Raw genomic sequence first — 16,153 nt, forward strand, 5'->3', positions numbered from 1 at the left:
CTGCCTTCCTGTGCTCTCTATTAACGCCTCCTTCCAATATCTGGTTTTCTTAGTTCTGTCTTTTGGATAACTTTCCACTGCTCTCCTCATTCCCCCTCCCTTCAGATAGTTGAGATGAAAATGGTTTTCCAAAGATGCCTACTACTGTGACCAAACTTCCATTGTTAAAAGTTAAGTTCCTTCTTTTTGTCCTCAGCCTGAGGAAGACATGCTTTTCATGCTGGTAAAAGACATAGAGAAAAGCCTTCAGGACACAGCAGTTTTGACAGTAACACTTTGTCATAACTTCATATCAACCAGAATGCAGAAGTTGTGCAGACAAATTCCCAAACCATCACAAAGGGTTGTTTTATTAGTTAAGAAAAAAATAAAAAGGCATGGCATTTCAAACCCATGTTAGGCAGCCTGCTCTCTGCCCTTGAACAAAGAATACAGCACTTGGCATGAGGTGGTCTCATTACTGTCATCCCAACTGGGCCCTGCATTTGTGGTGGCCCCATTGGCCACCTGTGTTTTCTTCTGCATTGCACACCCGCTCCCTCGCAGGTGCAATGTGTAACAAGAGGGGGCAGGTGCAAGATGTAACAAGAGGGGCGTGTAGCTGTAAGCCTGGGGTGTTTGCAAGGCTGTAGGTTGGCTAGTTTGTGTATTTATTTATTTATTGGGTGAGGGGGGAGGAATGTCACTTTTTTCATCAATTTAATTAGATACAATTTGTCTCAGCTTTTCTGCATGGCATTTGTTTACTTTCTCATCAGGACCGACACAGGCCAATTAGTGTACCATAATTGTTTAACCTAGTCAGTGTGCTGTACTGGATAGAGCGCAATGCTTGCTGAGATGAAGGGAGGCAGGGAGGAAGGAGCAGTAATAGGCCTTGGTATGGTGCAAGGTTCTTCAGAAATCACTGACATGATACTGTACTTTGGAAGCGTTAGTTCCTTTGACATCCCAGCAGTCCTGATTCCTTGTTCTCTGTCACCACTATCATGGTAGGATCAATTTCCAAAGCTAATTCTTCAATTCCATCATGCCCAAAGCACTGAGCTGCATTAATTCCTTCCCAGGATGCCCCCTGAAAGCGAAATCCAGTGCAACCATAGAAACTAGAGGACTTAAGTGATGTGTCATGTACATGTGCAGCCCCTGTTTTTGAAACCTTTGCCAAGAACACAACGTGAGAGAGCCTGTGAGAAGGTTTATTTCATTCTTCCTCCCCATATATCTTTATACATAGACAGAATCAACTGTGAATGACTAAAGAATACTTATTTCTTTTTCTGATGTTATGCAGAGCTTCTCGAAGAATGACAGTGTTTGTATTGTAAGCAAAGCCGTGGAGAAATCCAAAAAAGGGTCGCAACACTGGTATACTAGGCAGCCAACTGCTGAGAACTGGTTTCTCAGAAGAAGGGAGTAAGTGGAGGAGAAGGCAGCAATTGAGTTCTGAATGACAAGATGTTTAGTGTTGCTTCAACTCTGCTGATCAGTTTAAATTCTGAGGAACTACATCTAGCATATAGTTTTGGCATTCCTTGGAAGCAGTTTTGCATGATCCTGGAAAAGCTGTCGACTTTTTTTTTATGGGGAGAGAGAAGGCCATACTGAGATCAGTTCACTCAGGTATCCATTGTAAAAGAAGGCTGACACTGTTTGCTACAGTAGCAACAGGATGCATTTTAAATGAAAGGAGAGTCAAACAAGGAAAGAAATACCTTTCCTTTCTTTATTTTTCCTCTCCTTCTTTCTTTCGTCTTTTAAATCAGTCTGATGTTGTGATTAACTTGCATTCTGCAGCACAGTTGATATGACAGTCAACCAAATTAATCCCATTATGCAAAATCCAGTTCACAAGTGGCTTTGCCTTTTTTTTTAAATTATGTCAATTTCCTCATAAATTGGAGAGACCATGTCAGATTTCTGTACTGCACATAGACACTACACACTGCTGTATGTCTATATTCCTTTAATGCAGAAAGATACACATTTTAGCTCAGTGGCACAAATGAAGATTCATAACTTTAATGCTGATGTTTCTGTTTACATGGGGCTTATATGAGAATTGCCATTAGTTTTGGCATTCATTTTCATGCTTGTACTTTGTATCATATCAACTGTAGGAAAACAAGATTAGGAGCTTTAAAAAATAATCAACCCAGCCATCTAAAATAAAAATCCTTAATTATTTTAATACTGGAAACATGATTTTCTCTTGCATGCTTTTTTCCTGTTTAAAGGAATTCACAGGCTCTGGTAACTAGCCTCCTATGGACTCCCTGGTATGTGCCTAGTGTCAAGTACTTGTAGCATAGAAATCTCCAGAACTGCTATTCTCTTGGCTGAGTGTGGCCATGCTGTTGGTGGCCAAATCTGTTTGGCATTGACCAGGCTCTGTGAATTCCCTGCATCCAACCAACTTGTCAAATTAAAACCTTTCCTGCTCTGAGCTGAAGAACAGCCGTGACGCTGAAGGTTCTTGCACTCTAGCCCTTTGTCACCAGCACAGTGAGTCTCCAACATCTGCTCACTGGACTCAGCTTTTGCACCTTGTTCATTTATAATGCAGCAAAGCCCCTGCATCCTCAGTACAGAAGCTAAATGTTGCTTTAAACAAAGTGTCTCCGATGTTTTTTTAAAAAATGGAGTTGAGGCTCCAGGGGCTAAATTACTTACTGAATTCAGTGTACATAGATATATTTACATGGTTATTCTTTTTCACGTGCTATTTTTTATCCTGGTAATGCTTTCTCATACAGTGAAATGTTGACTTTTTTCCACATGCTTTAGATTTATTAGACATGTGTCAAGTTGTCAGCCTCCTGCCGTTTGCATTTGTGTCCACCTTGCAAACAGCCGGGAAATTTTTTCCCCCTCTCTCTCTCTCCTGTGAATGTTCACTTCTTGGCAGTTCTGAAACAAATTTTGAACAGTTGCTGTTCCTATTGATAGTGATAGTTTGATGTTCAAAAAAGAAGGAGGTTTCATTTCCCCCCAAGTTTCTGACACATTCTGTCATATCCTATCACATTCCATCCTGATGCATCAAAAACAACAACAAAAAAGGGAGGGCATGAACTACACTGTTTGCACACAGATCATGAGCCACTGATGAACACCCACCCATCTGTTCACCATTTCACTCCCTTTGTTCTATCTTTATTATATGTATTCTTCAATAAAAGGAATTCCTACTACTTCAGCGACATTGCAGCTCACTCTTCTTAATCTGTTTGAACTATCTGCAAGGATCTCTGTGCCTTCCCCCTTTCACCGCCACCCACAAGTGGAGCTCAGTGACACCTGAAAAAAAAGAACACAGGGAATGAAGCCTTGAAGCACAGAATGTCTTCAAGCCTCTAGGGGGAAGGGGGAAAGCTCCCATTAGCAGTGAAGATACAAAGGAAATAATTCCAAATTGGGAATCTTGATAGCAGAGGTGGGCTCAAGTTGCAAAATGTGAATAAAATGCTCAGTGTTATGTATTCATGGTTATTATTATTTGTACTATAGTACTCTTCAGTGGTGCTGGAACTAGGGGAGCTGGGGGTGCTGCCACACACCCCTGGTTTGATGTAGTAATAACAAACACCAAATACATGGTTTCCATCATCAGCACCCCCACTATAAAAATTGTTCCAGAACCCCTGGTAGTGTTCATATCCCTCAGTAAAGATCAAGGGTCTGTCGTGCAGAGGTATACATGATCCCCGGCCTGAAGATTAGGTGCAAGTTATCTCTAGCACTCTAAAATGTTTAAGGATTTTTAGATTTGGAGTTTTGGTCTGGCCTGTTATAAAAACCAGATTCAAAATTTAGTTCAGAATGTCCTCCACCTAAAGTTCAGAGGTGCTTGGATCTGGTTATCTAGCTTGAGAGTATCTCTAATTACTAGTAGTTCAGTATTTTCCTTCTCCCCTAACCTTGCTGCCTTCCACTCATCGCAGCACTGCATTCACTGTGCATCCTTCGCAAACATTCAAGTGTCTTAAAAGATAGGTGGCCTGAGACGCTTGGCTACCTCCAGCACTATCTACTGACCTTTGGCCTTTCTCAAGCTCCACATTTTCCAGAAATACTCCTTCCAGAAATGGTATTTCAACATTGGAGAGACAACTATTAGAAGCAAAGACCCCAATCCTCAGGTGCAGCCGTCACTTTTCACAGGACAGATGATGGGCAAAGGTAACTGTACATGACTCTTACTGTCCCCCAGTCCTCAAGGCTGCCAGGAATCAATCCCAACCTATTGTGCATCTGGCTTTGACAGTCTCTCTGGGGGTAGAAAGGGCAGCACCCATTTGCTTAGTTACTATTAACATTCATCTACAGCATGGATTCTCAAACTGGGGGTCGGGACCCCCCAGCGGGTCACAAGATTATTACATGGGGGGTCGTGAGCTGTCAGCCTCCATCCCAAACCGCGCTTTGCATCCAGCATTTTTAATGGTGTTAAATATATAAAAAAGGTGTTTTTAATTTATAAGGGGGGGGGGTGTCGAACTCAGAGGCTTGCTCTGTGAAAGGGGTCACCAGTACAAAAGTTTAAGAACCACAGAGCTACAGCAATATTTCAAGGGATGATAAATCGATGATGCAAAGTACCTTTAAAACGCATCAGAATACATGGCCTTTGATGCTGCAAGCTAAAAATTTCTGCCACAGTGATGGGTGCAGTTTCCTATCCCCAGAGGCACAGTCCTTGCCTTCTCAAGGGCAAAAGCCTGAAAATGACACTGTTGTGCTGACAGAAGGATTCATGCAGCATCTCTGTATTCACTGCATTTGAATTCACTCCTGCTGTATGTTCAGCCAGTGTGGAATATTACAAACATCTTCACATGTAAATTACACCCCAACTCATTGGCTGCTATGCTCTGCAGACTAAACATTCGATCTGCCAGCAATTGTGTTATCATGCCAGCCAAGATGCAAACCTGAACCATATGGGTGGAAGAGGGACCCAGTACTTCCACGCTGTTGTCTCCCTTCTTATCCCTCTGGTTCTCCTATGTTGAAATGGACCAGCTATTGCCGCATGATATCAGGGCGCGAGGTAAGAAAGGTCTATTAGAGAAAATTATTCTGTTGGTTTTTTTTTTTAAGTCTCAGTGCAAAATGTTTACCCACTGTTTGCTCATCAAACATAAGGTTTCACAAAAGTTGTAATAAAACAAAGAGAAAACATTTAAAAATCTGTGCTGCAAATTTAGCCAAAATGGCAAGGAGCAGCAGAAACTCACTCTGGCTCAGTGACTGAGGATATATTCTCTGAGAGGGAAACGTGAAATCATCTATTAGGTAGGTGAAAAATATATTTGTATTACACATTAGCTTGTACCAACTAAAATATGTTGAGAGCCTTGTTTACAAATTGGGCCTCCAGTTCTGTGGGCACAGTTTTGCACCCTGAAGTGAAATTCAATCCTGTGCAGAAGGGCAAGAAGAGATGCACCCATGTACCGCTTAAGCACTCAGCTAGGGAATAAGTGGAATTTAAGTGGTGCATAGGGCTGGTTTGGGCACAATGAGTTGTGACTGCAAATCATTCATGTTGTTAAGAAACACAGGAACTGCCAGACCAGCTCCATCTAGTCTAGACAGGCCATTCATCTTGTTTTAAGCCCGACAGTCCTGTTTTTGTGTTGTTTGTCTCCTGTCCAGTACTGAGACAAAACCAGACATGGTTTGGTCTAGTATCATGAGCTGAGGATGCCATTTTGCAGAATACACTGTCCCATCCCCACTGGAATAACCTCACATGGACACAAGCAAGGGCCCATGTCCTGCATTCTGGAGATGCATCAGTGGCTGTCTCTAACAGTGGCTAATATTAGATGCTTCAGAGGGAAATGCAAGAAACTCTGCAACAGATAATTACGTAACAATCTGCCCACAGGGTAAGTTTTGCTGGTAATTCAACATGAGCACAGAAATGGGCACATACGATTTTAAAATTTAGGCTCTAAGAGCCTGATCGAACCCTCATTGACATCAATGGGAATCTTTACATTGACTTCACTTGGCTCAGGCTTTGGCTCAGGCTCCATTGACTTTGGATCAAGTTCTTAATGATCAGTTCCCCTGCAATAATATACTTGGAGGACAGCTGCAGTCCTCCTTTTTAACAAACACAAATATTAGTGCCAATCAGGTAATACAGACGTGTGTGCAGACACATAGGGACACACTCCTCCTCTGAGTGCAGTGCTTAAATTACTTACAGCGGTATTTGGAAAACAAGTGAGACATATCTCAAGACTCAGGAGATAGGCCTGAGACCAGGAAAAATTGATATTTTTTCATATTCGCTGCCAGATATTGCACAGCGACACGGCTATATGCAGATAGAGGACAATGTGCATCTTATCATGCCGATGATAGATTCCACACTGGCTTTAAAGGAATAAATCATTAATTTAAATCATGGATTTTCTGTTTACGACACACGTTTTTTTCAAAAAAGATTTTACTCTCATCCCAACGGAAAGACAAAAGCTTTTTAATATATGGCCCAAACTGAGATGCAACGGAGAAAAAACCTGCCTGGGGATTAGAGTTTTTATGCTACTGTATTTGGTTGAGCTGTTTGAGAGTCTTTTTAACTGCTAGTAGTTTTGTCAATGGGACGTTATGGACAAACCCAATAGACTTTAGGACAGAGAACAAAAAAACCAGCCCTCTTTCCTTTAAATCTAATGGAATGTTTTGAAGGTCTGTTGAGCAGGAAATAGGATCCCAGCTGGTGCCAGCTGTAGAGGTTCTGTAAACTAATGCTGTGCAGCACCTGCAGCATCTTAATCCTGATTCAGGAGACACCCCCCCACCCCCCAAATGGCTTCTTATCGTGGACACAGAATTCAGCCTCCTTGCTTTACATGTTGTAGTCTCCCTTTCCTCCACACCTCTTCCTCAAGGCGTTCCTAGACCTGTCCATTTCACCAACACTTCCTCCAATAGGAAAACACAGAACTTAAGCTCTTTGAAGTAGGGATGTTTTCTAATTGTGCGTGTTTGTTCAGAGACTAGCACAATGGGGTTTTGATCTCAGTTGTAGCCTAAAGAATTACCATAATAAATGATAAATAAATAAATGATAGGATTAATGTAACACTATTTTAAAATAATAAATTTATAATATTAATAATAGGACTAATGTAACACTATTTATAACAAAGACAGACAGGATTTCGATAGAGATGGGCTGAAGAGCCAGTATTTGGCTCTGGAACAAGTTTAGCTGAGGGCTGAATTAAAGTTGGGAGTCTCATCTGGTAGTGCTGAAATGGTGACTTGTTCTGCAATGATTTACAGTGCCTCAAAAGCTACTGGAAAACAGGCCCTTTTGGATCTATATACGACTCAGAACCAGAACCATGGGTTCAGGCTCTGAGTAGGGATCTGATTCAAAATGCTCCTCCCAACCACAAAATTCAGAGGCACTCAGATTTGAGGTTCTGGATTTGTCCCAGAATGTTTAACATTTTTTAAACTAAGCTCATTTTACACACTACTACAGAACATGCTCCTTTGATTGCCAAGATCTGACTGAAAGAATCAGACAGCTAGGGTGTCAGAATACTGTACAGACCTGTGGAAGCCAGGTGTGTAGCTCAGAGGTTCACAAAATGTGGTCTGTGGACCACCACAGTTGTTGAGAGTGAAGCAGTTTGGAATTGGGGCGTTTGGATGCAAGGATGACTTACGAGACACTCTTTCAGCTGATAAGTGGAGCATACAATGAATAAATTGGAGAGCCACTAATCTAGGAAGACAATTTTTGAGCACTTAACTGACATACAGGATCATAGAAGTGAGAGAAGGAAAAGACCCACTAGATCTATGTCTATACCCTGACTTAGATATGACGTACAGGCGGCATATCAACCACTAATTCTTAGGTGGATTAGGTGCTCAGGAAGTCCACTGTCATCCATGCAAAATTCTTGGAAGTCGATTAGCAGTCAGCCTCCTGCTCATCAATTTTCAAGGCTATCACAGCTTTAAGATGTTGCTTACATTTTAAAAATGTTGTCTAAAGTCATAGTAAAACTGAACCATGGCAAAAGACTAGGTAGGATATGAGAAATTTTTAAAACAAAAAATATAAATTGGAGGTTTTTTCCCAGATAAATGCTAGCTACTATCCCAGCTCTCTGTAGCTTCTAAACTAATTTTCAAGATTAACACAAAAGGGTGAGATGAAGGGACTGATTAACAGAGCTGTCTGAATTATTAACAACAAATATTTTATTCAACAAATTTTATCTTTTGCTGTTCGCAAATGGTCCAGCACACCAAAAGATTACAATTTTCTCAAATGTATTTGTTATTCCAAATTATTCACTGAAAAATGTCATCAAATAATTCTTGATTTGTAGCTTGCTTGCATGTAAGTTATTGAAAGTATTTGATACTTAGAATTGAAGCTGTTTTGACTGGACAGCCAGTCAAAGTAAATTAGTTTAACATTTGATTAATATTTAATTCATTTTAATTAATACTCACTTTTTTTTTTCAGTATTCACCCCACTCTACTAATGAAGGCCCTTGTCATGTTAGCAATGGCTCATGAAGGCTTCCAAAAATTCTGCTGTGATGTCACTGACATGAATCAATGAAGGCACTTAGTTATCCTGCCAAGAGAACCACACGGAGCAACCCTTGGCCTCCCCATTGAAGTCAGGGCCTAAGCAAATTCCTTCATTCCCTTGAAGCTCTCTTCCAGAGGCTCCCATGAAACTTGTCAGGCACATCCATCCATCCACTCAGATTGGTTGACTCTGAGAAGACTGCATGGTACCCCACATTGCAGAGAAAAAGGCAGACTATTACTGCTGGGTAGAGAACTTAGCTAGAATGCAATGGTTAGCAAATTCCATAGACCATTTACACATCAAGGGAGATGAATTTATATGGAGTTCACATGAATTTCATTTGACGTTCCTCTTCTGTGGGTAGATTCAAAAGGAACTGCTTCCTGGCTTGAAACAAGAGACACAGTAAATACATCTCTCAAAGTTTTCATTCTTAATGTATCCGTAGCTTTCAGTTCATTATACTGTTATTAGTCAGTCTTCATAAAAGTGTTATGCATCTTCATTAAAAATGGAAGTTCACACCATTTTATGTTCCCATAAAAATGGGTGGTGGTAGCTTTGATTAATTTCTTCCCATACAGTGAACTTTACAGCAAATTGGACAGTGTAATTCAGTTCCTATTCCTGTGGATTTTTGTTGTTGTTGGTAGAAAATCGATATAATTCATATGTAATCATATTGCCTTTGCAAGAGATATTTAAGAAATAATATCCTGAGGTAATGATTGCATGGCTTAATTATTAATACCGTACTTTCAGGCATGACAGTATGCATCCCTTTTATCAAGCTTGACTTCTATCAAAAAATATTTTTCCTGTCTAAACCTTGTTACATGCTGTAGAAGTGTATCTAAATTTTATACGTGCATGTAGCTGTGTGTGAGTGGAACAGCAGTACCTGTTACTACCACTTTGCTTTACAGATATGTCATCATTTTCAGGATAAGTCCTGATTTTGAAGGAGTTTCCTAGCAAAGCTATAAAAACAACAACGGTTAAGTTTTTGCACATGGTAAGGGGCTGCAGGAAGTGGCACGGGCCGAGGGATGTGCTGGCCGCCCCTTCCCGCAGCCCCCATTGGCCTGGAGCAGCAAACCGCGGCCACTGGGAGCTGCGATCGGCCAAACATGGTGACGCAGCAGGTAAACAAACCAGCCTGGCCCGCCAAGGGGCTTACCCCGGCAGGCCGCGTTCCAAAGATTGCTGATCCCTGAGTTAAATGTTGTCAAGTCAGCTCCGCCTGAAGAAATAGATCATAGAATATTTAAGGAACTGGCTGAAGAGATCTCTAAGCCATTAACAATTATCTTTAAGAATTCATGGAGGATGGGAGATATCCCAGAACTAGAAAAGAGCAAATATAGTACCTATCTATAAAAAGGGGAATAAGGACAATCCCAGGAATTATAGACTAGTCAGATGAACTTCGGTACCCAAAAAGATAATGGAGCAAATAATCAAACAAGCAATTTGTAAGCATCTAGAAGATAATAAGGTAATAAGTAACCATCAATATGGATTTGTCAAGAACAAATTATGTCAAACCAACTTAATACTGACTGCTTAGGAAGGAGTACTGCAAAAAAGGATCTGGGAATTCTAGTGGATCACAGACTAAATATAAGTCAACAAAGTAATACTGTTGCAAAAAAAAGTGAACATTATTCTGGGGTGTATTACCAGAAGTGTTGTAAGCAAGAGACAAGTAGTAAGTCTTCTACTCTACCTGGCACTGACTAGGCCTAGCTGGAGTATTGTGTCCAGTTCTGGGCACCACACTTTGGGAAAGCTGTGGACAAATTGAAGAAAGTCCAGAGGACGGCATCAAAAATGGTGAAAGGTCTAGAAGACATGACCTAAGAAGAAAGATTGAAAAAAAACTAGGTTTGTTTAATCTGTAAAAGAGAACACGGAGGGGGGACATGATAATAATCTTCAAGTATGTAAAAGGTTGTTATAAAGACGACAGTGATAAATTGTTCTCCTTATCCACTGAGGACAGGACAGGAAGCAATGAGCTTAAATTGCAGCAAGGGCAATTTAGGTTAGACATTAGGAAAAACTTCTTAACTGTAAGGGTAGTTAAGCACTAGAACAAATTACCTAGGGAAGTTGTGGAATCTCCATCATTGGAGGTTTTTCAGAACAGGTCAGACCTGTTTTTCAGAACCTGTCAGGAATGGTCTAGATACTAGTTAGTACTACCTCAGTGCAGGGGACTGGACCAGATAACCAATCAAGATAACTTCCAGTTCTACATTATTATGATCATCACTTTGGGCCACTATAACTTAAACCAGTCTGCAAAGTCCATTAACTTATTCTGAGGGCACTGGCATGGTACACCGCATCTGGAGAGACAAAGGTGACGTTTGCACACATCCCCACTTGAGCTGTACTGTGTGATCCTCAGTTGCATCTGAGGCTGAGAACAACTGTATCTGCTTTTCTGCCGTTGGGAGTGAGGGAAGACTCTTTGCCTAATTAAGGACATTATTTTCCCAGTAAAATATATTATTATTTTTCTGCTCCTTTTCATTTCACCCTCTCTTTTCTACTGAAAACCTCTTTCCTGCCCCTCCTTCCCCCATTTGTTTTTCTTTTCTTTTTTTTTTTTCATGGCAAAGCAGACTTGACTGGATAGTCTAGAGCAGCATTTCTCAAATGCAGCCACCGTGGCCACATGCAGCCACCAGGGGCTTTTCTTGCAGCCACAGCCTCCTGGGCTGTGATTGAGGGAGCAAAGTAACGGCCCCTCCCCTCCCTGCTGCTCCTGGATGCACCACCTAGGTGTTGGTTGCTGGGGCCACCAGCAGGGGCTGGGCCCTGCCCCCTCTGGAGACACCTCGGGCACAACGCTGTAGGAGCAGGCAGCCCGTGATTTCCCCACCTTCCCAGGGGCAGTGGGGCTCAGGCTTTGGGCTTCAGCCCTGGGGTGGCAGAGCAACAGACTCTGGCTGTGGGGCTTCAGGCTGCATCCCCAGGCTCCGGCTGCATGGCAGCAGATCACAGGCTCCAGCCACATGGCTTCAGGCTCTATCCCCAGGCCCCGTCCCCTGGCCATGGGGCTTCAGGCTCTGATGGTGGGGCTTCAGGCTCCAGCCCTCTGCTGCTTCCCTGGCCCCCACCCACCCATCCCCATCATCCCTGGCCCCTGCTGCCTCCCCCAACTCCCTATCCAGGGATTAATTTGTCCCTAGGCTTGCCAGGGCTGTGTAAGTCTGCTGTGAAAAGTGATACTTGTATGTTTGTTAATATCACTTTTCACACCAAACTTACTAGCTAGCAATAAATAAATTACAATGACATGGACGTATGTACGTGCATATTTATTTGTTTTTCCTAAAGCTAATTAAGTATTTTAATAAAAAGTATGAGAGCGGCCACCACTTTGAGGCCACCAAAAATTTTGTCCTGAGAACCCCCGGTCTAGAGTGGCCACCAGCTGTAATTCCTAAATACATAGCAGTTTATATTGTTTCATTCTGCCCTGTGTCTTTAAGGTAGTGTAATTTTTCTCCTTAATACTACCCCATTTCCTTGATATTTTTACTGATTAATGTCATGTAACTTTTGTTACCTTAAATTCCTCTTTATCCTCTTCTTTATCCAAGCCCTTACAATACCCATAAAAGATGATCAATTGTTTCTTTTACCTTACAGCGCACACATAGTCCACCTTTGTGTTTATTTATTCAAAAGTGATTGTGTTTATACCACAATGGTCATTTAGTACTCTAAACAAAATCACTTCATTTTTCCTATTTCCCATCTCCCTGAAAGATGTCACTATCCTCAACTTTAGGGCACAATTCAAAAAAGTCTTCTTCGTTTTTTTCCCTGTTGATCCAAATTTCTTGCCATTCCTCTTTTAAAATTTTCTGCATTAGGCTTTTGAATTCCTGGTTACTCAGGGGTATTTCTGTGTGAATCCTTCCATTTTTTACAGTGCTTTTAGCTGCTTTGTCTGCCATTTTATTCCCTGTTATCCCACTATATTCTGGGATCCAGGCTAATGCTATATGTATCCCCATCTGTACTAACTCTGTTATTAGAAATATAATTTCATTGACTCAATCACTTCTACACATGGAGAAACCCTTTTTTATTGCCATAAGGCCTGATATTGACCCTCCCTACCCATTTTACTCTGCTTGTAGTCATTTTATATGACTCTCCCACTGAAATCAGGAGAACTTCAAGACAAAACAGGCACATTTGGGAACACAGGAGATCCGCATTAGCCAGGTTTTATGATCCTCCTAGATTAATATAAGATTTTATTACTGGGCCAAATCTTATAGTCCTTCTTTTGACTAAGCCTCCATTAAAGGACTATGGGATATACCTGATATTTATCAGCAGTGAAGCAGTTGCGACTCTCTTGTGATAATCTGATAAGTGTCTGAAGTTGTCTTGGGCTCAGGGCCGCCCAGACCTATCTACCTCACTCAGGGCTATGAAAAATCCACACCCCTGAGATACATAATTAAATCAACCTAAACCCTGGTGTAAACTATGCGGATTAGCATTTGTATTACTTTCTTCATGTATGTTGGATGTCTTTTATTCACTGTGGCCCTTAATCAGCAGGGTACGTAAACATGCAAATAGGCCTCTTGAAATCAGTGGGGATACATCTACACAGCAAACCTCCACCACCACCACCATCACCACCGTAGCAAGTCTCAGAGCCCAAGTCAGCTGACACAGGCTCTCGCTAAAGTAAGGGCTAAAAATAGTCATTCTGGTGTGGATTGGAGCCTAGGTTCTGAGACCTCCCACCTTGCTGGGTTTCAAAGCCTGGACTCCAGCCCAAATGGGAACATCCACACTGCCATTTTTAGCCCCCTAGCATGCCAAGCTCGAGTCAGTTCACCTGGGCTGTGAGACTCACTTTTTGCTGTGTAGATGTGGGACTACTCACGTCCCTAAAGTTATGCATGTGGTCAAGTATGTCATTGAATCCGGCCTTCAGTTGCCTTTTAATCCAGGTATAAAGCTTTTAGTTGCAGTTCTCAACACTGCAGTTTATTAATGCATGTGTGACATGCTCTCCTGATATAATGAAAGAGTATATTATTCTCTCTCTAGAAAGATCTTATTTTGCAATAAAGCAACATCATACAAAGTATAGACCATGCTGACCATTTTAACACATGGACGTGGCATCTAAACTGAAAGATGCATGCGTTTCCAGTTGGGAACCCCCAAACTGTAAATCTGAGTCTAAACATTGTCCACATTGGAGTCTGCACTGGTGTAATTCCACTGATTTTTAACCAACATAAAACTAGTGTAACACAGTAGAAAATCAGTCCCTGAATTTGGCTTTTAATAATAAGCAAAGAAATCCCAAAAGAAATATTAACTCCATGATATACCTAGTTAATACAGTCCAGGAGGAAGCAAAAACTCAGAGCCCATTTTTGAGGGTAATATCCCACCATGCCAGAACTATGTAGTACTTTAGTAAATGAGTGGCTCAATATGAGAAAAGGCAAATAAATATGATGCATTTTGAGAAAGAGGAGCTCCAGAGGCAGATTAACTGGGAAAAGATGGTTGGACATAAGAAGTCACCTTTCACTTGTGAACAATGGGCTGCTTCCATTTGCTAGAAGAAGAATGAACATCTGTGAGAGCTTCTTTGCTATTAGTGCTGTTTCAGAAGCCATTTTGAGAGTCCAGCTGTAAATTGGCTATAAACACTTGCCAAATGCAAGGGGAGTGGTTTCCACTTTGGGCTCTGTGTTTATTGTTTCTGCACTGGCAACAGAATTGAATTCATAGCAGCAGCAAAACAAAGACAGTTCTGAGTTATACTGTAATTCACTGCAGGAGATTTATGAATATTATTTTCCTGTAAAATTCAGCATTTTTCGCTTTACTACTTGTAACCTGTAAGTGGCATAAAACTGTGTACCTAGCAGGATTTCCTATCACAATGAGTAACAAACATCGGTGCTAGAACTGCATTACATTCACATGTGGTTATACAGTATGCATAAATTGTGCCTTTATGTTTAACTTGTCTAATCAGCTCACCATATCAAAACTTAATAAGTAGCTGCTTCTCATTTAAAGGTCTAGTAAAACTGCAATTACTATGGCTGTAAGATGCCATGTTTCGAAAAGTGCATTAAATAGTTTTATAGATATGGTTAGAAGTACTTGTGTAGTTGTTTTTATGAAAGTGAATGACTTCATTAATAATGGGAGTCAGAGACAGAAATATAAGTTGGGAGATGGGAGAAGTTCTGCCTTTGAATTCCTTTCTTATAGATTATCTTTAAAGTGTTAGTGACTTTGGTCTCCTCTCAAGAATCCAGGCATAGCTGTGGCTAGTTTAATGCACCGTGTGGTTCTGTTTTGTAAGATTCTGTGTTGTAAAACAGCATTAATGCTATGGATAGACCCAAAGGGCCTCATCATAATTTCAAACCGATTTTCCATCAATGGAACTATGTTGACTTCGGTGGAGTTACTCCAGATGTATACCAGCGTACAGGTAATTCAAACCAGAATCTGGAGCCTCTTTTACAAAGTGAGACTGTATGAAAAAAAAAAAGTCTTCATGAGCCTCATGAACTAATAAACTATGCATCAAACTATGATAACTAAGAACAAGGGGCCTGATTTACAGATATGCTAATTTGAGGACACTCAGAAGCTTGCACAGGGTCCCAGTACAGTACATCATATGATTGATCTCTCAGACACCATGAGAATCTTTCCATTACCTGCAATGGGTTTTGGAGCCAGCTCCTAGTGGGCACATCTTCCATTTCTTTCTATGTGATTTTGGAAAGTGGCTTCATGTCCTACTTAGCATTCCCATTTCCATTCCACCTTCTATTCTAGGACAACTTACGGAGGTCCTATTGCAAGCATTTAGACCAAAGAAGAAACCCCCCTCTCTTTCAATATGGGCTAGAAGGAAACTATCATTTAATCCAGTGGTAACTTAAATTAGACTTCTCACTATCTGCACAGATATTGTTGGCAAAATCTGTACATTTTTTAAAATGTATTTTTTGAAAAAGGAAATCTCAGATTTACTGTAAATGCAGACCAGGGAGGAAATAGCAGATGGGCAATGTTTAAGTTACAAACCTAAGGGAAGCTTTTTCATAGAAAACTCTTAAACTGCAGCTCTTAAAATAAAGAAAGATTTTCTGTTTTCCACAGTGACTTACTATACCTTTTATTTAGACAGTTGGTAAAAACACCACATCACATATTTCACTTTTTTTTTTCTTTTTGCAGTCAGCTGCAGTTTAAAACTATGTTGTTTTTCCTTTTAAAGGGAGGCAAAAATCTACAGTAAGGCATTTTGCCTTTTATTATTTATTGGAACTCCAAACGTGTTTTGGAATGTTTAATATTCCCATTCAGACCCACAGCACAGCACCCTCTGGTGCACATATTAAGGAGAAGGATTAGAACTATTATGGGGCCTTTGTTCATTTTCTGGTAGGCATTTCGCAGAGATAAATTTTAACACTCATTCAGAAATACAACAAAAACATAATGATTAGAAATAGATCATCTTA

Source organism: Trachemys scripta, chromosome 2, assembly GCF_013100865.1.
Source record: "Trachemys scripta elegans isolate TJP31775 chromosome 2, CAS_Tse_1.0, whole genome shotgun sequence".
Taxonomy (NCBI): Eukaryota; Metazoa; Chordata; order Testudines; family Emydidae; genus Trachemys; species Trachemys scripta.